General features: G+C 35.6%; 1 long non-coding RNA gene across 1 annotated transcript in view; it reads right to left on the bottom strand.

Annotated features, from left to right (window-relative positions):
* Positions 1–3,756, bottom strand: part of LOC135691730 (uncharacterized) — an 89,630-nt gene extending 85,874 nt beyond the window's left edge. Inside the window, exon 1 of the long non-coding RNA XR_016144526.1 lies at positions 3,265–3,756. This is a non-coding gene — a long non-coding RNA (uncharacterized LOC135691730). The remainder of the gene's footprint in view (positions 1–3,264) is intronic.
* Positions 3,757–5,166: the final 1,410 nt, after the last annotated feature.

The following is a 5,166-nucleotide window of genomic DNA, read 5'->3' as shown; positions in this document are numbered from 1 at the left end:
AATTGTTTTATCATTTTCCTTTGTTTAATTGTAAAAATATCTATTTATTTTTATTTAGGTAACAACTATATGGGTAGATATGAGACAGAAACGTCAATTTACTGCATTTTTTGTCAATTTATCACTTTCATAGTGTTGTGCTAGAAAATATCGTCTATGGTACATATATCTAAAGATTAGTAAAGACTTTGAGTTTCAAGCTTTATGCAATGCTCGTGCAACGGTTCTAGGCAATGGTGTACAGATAAACTCATCTTTTTATAAAAAAAAACTGGTTATAACAAACAAGTACTGGACAGTCAGAAAAGAATAAAAAACCTCAGTACTCGAAGCAAAGAAATTAAGAGGCTCTTAAATCGTGATAAAACTGAGAACAACAACATTTTGTAAAATTCAAAAGTATTATTGCCAAGTTAGCCTCAAACTTGAGAAACAATTGTTAAAAATATACTTTCCACATATGAATACAGCATCAGAAAGGAAGCGAATCTCTTGACGGGAAGATAATCTAGATTTGTTGTGAGGCAACTCTGAAGATTCTCTTGATGCAAAAAGAGACGAATATTGTTTACGCACTGGGCTAGAAATGCGACAGAAAAGTTTTCTGCTGAAGATTGTGACAAAAGTAGGTACAGATGCTTCGAGAAAACCGGATGTTGCATAGCGGTTGATGGATCAGCTGACGATAAAATAAATCCACAAGGTCTTTAAAATTATTTTTTTACACCTCCTCTGCCAATGCCCGGGCCAGCAGAGGTACCAGCGTGTGAGTTTCAAGCACTAACAAGTCTAAAGAAGTCAAGAACGAAAAATAAACCAGGAATTTGAACAACGGGACACAAAACCAGTAGCTTGACAACGAGACAGAAAAGGTCGATTGTGAAGCTGGCCGTGACTACACTCATGGGCTTCTTGGCAGAAAATTGAAAGTTTTTTATGAAAATGGTTTCTTTGTTGGGACAATATCATGGTACAACAGAAAATTTCAAGAGTTTCCGGTATACTACGACAAAGACAACTCGGACGATTATATTTCTTTTAAAGACATTAAGGGGATTGATGTAGCTTTACTTCAGTTAGATTAGATAATTACTTCTTGTTACTGTCTTGGTTCTGTCCTTGGAAAAATTAAAAAAAGATTCAAAGTCCCCTATCTTCTGTAATAGTTGCTAACATTAACTAAAATTTCTTCCTAACATGAACAATTAATATAAGGAACCCCCAATATAGATTTCAGGAAATCATGTTTAAGAAACTCTTAAGGAACAATGAGTATTAAAATTTCCAGAACACTAAGAAACTGGAGTACTCAACATCGATCTTTGTTTGTTATGAAGAAAATGAGTTTAATACGTTCTGAAGTTAACATGCTGGTACAGATACTGTCATTCCCTGTACCATGTACAATACCTAATAGGCAAGCTAAATTAATTTGTATGATGATTTAAAATTTTTTCTCTTCGCATCTCTATTTATTCGATGGAACACCAAGCTTTCTACCTGCATTTTGCAAACATGATCCTTATCTACAGCAATCGATTAAAAACAAAATTCAACTGATTCACAGGAATAAATTGATTTGTTTGACAACATCTCACTTACAGCATTTACACAATCTCACAACAAAAATTTCGTCCGAAATCATTTTAGATTATAAGCTGCTTAAAGCCCATCCCGCTTTATTTCTTGGCGCAAATTCGCCAAAAATGTAATTATTTGTTTCAGTTTTGTGGCCTTAAGCTATTTCTGCTAAGATTTACTTGGTAGCTAATTCCCTTTAGTGTCTAGTTTAGAGTGGTATTGGAATCAACTAGAAGTTGTCTTGGAATCTTAAAAGTGGTCTTGGAGAAAAGAAGTATTTGGGGAAAAATCGGGCCCTTTTGGTTTAGATACTTGTCCCGTTGAGGGGCTTATCATTCTTTGCTAATCATTAACAGAACGACGTCCTGTAAAAGTGCTTATAACCACTGGTGTAATGTAAGGATTTTCTGAGATAAAGTAACTATATGAAATTTTGATACTCAACTTGTTTTAGGAATGATTAATTAAGGCTCCTTTGTCCCTTATTCTAACTTACAGATTAAAAACAGATTGAATGAGATTAAAAAGACTCTGTTAAATATAAATTTTTGGGTTTGGTAACAGTTCCGGCAAATTGAGAGTCTTTGTATGCAACGTTTTTCCCGGATGTTTACTCCTAGACTTCAACCTAAGCAGCACATTCACTCATGGTTGCTGAAAATGAGCAAAACATTCCTTTACAATTGTTCAACGTGAGCAACAAATTTGCTCATACTTAAAAATGGCTTTCAAAAAAGCAAACATTTGAATATACTAAAGCTTTTTGTCTGACACTCTTCAAAGTATAAAACGTCAGCACATAAATCGAAAACTCTACGCTAGGAAATACATATTCTCAGTTGTAGATCGAAATAGGCCAATCAGAAACGCAAGCACGTGACTGTTAAGGCTGCCCAATCAGTTTCGCCTGCCTATTGAGAATGTCAACAATGGAGTCCCAATGTGAAAACGAACTCCTTCTGTCAACACAATAGCGGTTTTTTCGTGCTACATTGAAATACCTTGCTTGGAAAACTAATCTAGCATCCTTGTTTAATTAAGAGCTTAAGTCGTCATTTTCCTGGCTTAAATCTACAACTAATACCATAAATGATTCATCACCATTCCTTGATAAAAGACTAGTAGAAAGCGGAAAATGGCTAACGACTTTATCTGGTTGCAACAAGGCAACGAGTGAATAGCACAGAACGGACAATTATTGCCGACAGAACCAACCCTAAAATCTATCATAGATGCTATGACTTGAATTTACTGTTAATTTAAAACTTTGTTTAGGTTGAAAAAATTTGAATTTCCAAGCATGAACACCACTTTAAACAGAGCTTGTTTACATTGCTGCTGTTTACATTTTAGCGAGAAACAATTGAAAGAATAACGGCTACTAAAGGGCAAAAAACACGGTCCGAGTCATGAAAACTCAAGGAATTAAACCTTCTCTATCGGTGTTGGCGATATTGACCTTAAATAATTTCCACCCAAGAAATTTTGATGGTGAAAAGATTGTAAAACTAAAGGAAGAATTAGCTTCAAGTGCATCATGAGCGAGGAAGTTTACTGAGAAAGCTAGGGCACGAGGTGACAACAAATTTTCTACGACCGCGCCTTCAACGCTACCAATTCGTACCAGTACCAGGTGAAATTGCCAGAACCCCAAACATTATCTAAAATAGCACAAAAACATACCTGCTTTATCAGTAGAGGAACACCATTAGACTCATCTGATAGCTAGCTCTCATTGAGATGTGACGTATAGAATAAAACAGCCTATTTGTATTGTGGCTTCACCGAGCAAAACGAGGAACTCGCTATGCCAAAACATTGATTCCCCCTAGATTAACCAAGGGAATGAAGCGCCACGAAACACACATCTTACCCTGGTTATACAAATCAAATTCAGAGGAGGCCGAAAGACTCCCCGCATTGTCCATAAACTAGTAGAGCAGATAAAAGAAAACGCGAGGAAACGTGGCACAAGATACCATAAGGACTAAGAAATATAAGCAATCTCAGGCGAATTAGTTAAAGCTGAAAAGCCTCTCGTGAAATCAACTCTGGTCATATTTCATTTACTCATCTTCTAAAATGGCAGAGGATGAATCTCTTTCAGGACGAGGCTTTCAAGATAGAATAAGCTAATCACGGGGGGGGGGACTGCCTTTAAGAACAAGAGCTTTTCATTAGAAAAAAGCGATTGAATCTCTTCTTCCTTTTTCCTACTACTTTTTGTGTTTTTGTCTTCTATTGGCTTGAGAGTCTAAATAAGTCTTAAAAAAAAGTAGATTGTCTGGTAAGTCTAAACGTCTATCTTGCATAGTTCATTTATTCGTGGAACCTTTATCAATCAATAATCCTGAAGCTAAAGTTTGCTTATTCATGTTCAATCAAAACATTTTTTGAATAAAAACTGAATCAATCCATCTACCCTTGTTCTATCTTTACAATGAAATTTGGTTTTCTTTTAAAAGCAATACGAACATGGCATTTCGCTCCCTTTTATTGGCACATTTTATCAGGTAAGTACACTGTTAAATCAAAACTACCTTCTCATTGAAAAAGGACCAGTTCTAATTTATATAACATTAACATTAATATTATATTAAAACAAAAAAGCATCGTCGATTTTCCGATTTCATGTTATCCAACTGGAATGTGTTCATGGCCAACATTTACTTTACATGGTAATGACATTTGTTTTCTCCTTGTAATATTTATAGCAGAAATGCTCTACCTGGTTCATTTCGAAAGACAGCGGTTATTGCAGAGCAACACAACACAGCTGAGTGAAAAGACTGGCACAACACATTTAACTCTACAGAACGCAGGACTTAAGGGATATACGCAATGATGAACAACTCCTCAACAGAAGAAAATTAATATTGCTCGTCATGATAGCCACTAGACATGCCATGGCCTCATCTTTTTATTCGATATAAAAAGTTACAAACAAAATTACCTAAAACTATACAGAGCGGAAACTACTTTATTAAGTTAGAAGAACGGCCAGAAGGAGCAATATATCATGGCTACCTCCTAGTACTATAAAATATACGTAAATCACAATATCAAATAAATCGCGAGGATATTTAAAAATTTTTGTTCCTGCATTATTCAAACCGTATGGAGGCATGGATACTTCAATGTTGCTGTGAGGATTTTTGCATTTAGATCAAATGGTAACTGTTCATGGCCATAAAGGATAACTTTTAGTAACTCTTTATGTTTCTTTATTACTTGAAAGATTTAACAAACCATGAGGCAAAAATATTGCATGGACACTGTCGAGAAGATCACGTCTATTTACATCACAAGTATGGCAGAACATAAAGTAGTGCTCCGTGTCCTCAACACCATCATTTGTTTGGCATAAAGGAATCAAAGTATCCCTAAATTATGTTTGAATTTTTGAAAATTTAGCTTACTAAGTCCAACCCGAAGCTGTGTTAGGGTGGGTAAGCCTTTTGGGCCATAAATACGATAGTTGCTTTGGGGGTGGTCATAAAAACGGCTTTGCCGTCACTGCCTCAGAGTGCCTCTGTCGAGTGCCTCAGAGTACCGAAGTTTCTGTCAATCTCTAAGTTGTACATA

Source organism: Rhopilema esculentum, chromosome 13 (assembly GCF_057945365.1).
Source record: "Rhopilema esculentum isolate cy_ngs chromosome 13, ASM5794536v1, whole genome shotgun sequence".
In the NCBI taxonomy this organism is placed as follows: domain Eukaryota; kingdom Metazoa; phylum Cnidaria; class Scyphozoa; order Rhizostomeae; family Rhizostomatidae; genus Rhopilema; species Rhopilema esculentum.
The sequence above is the reverse complement of the archived record's forward strand: the minus strand, read 5'-3'. Positions and strand labels throughout refer to the sequence as shown.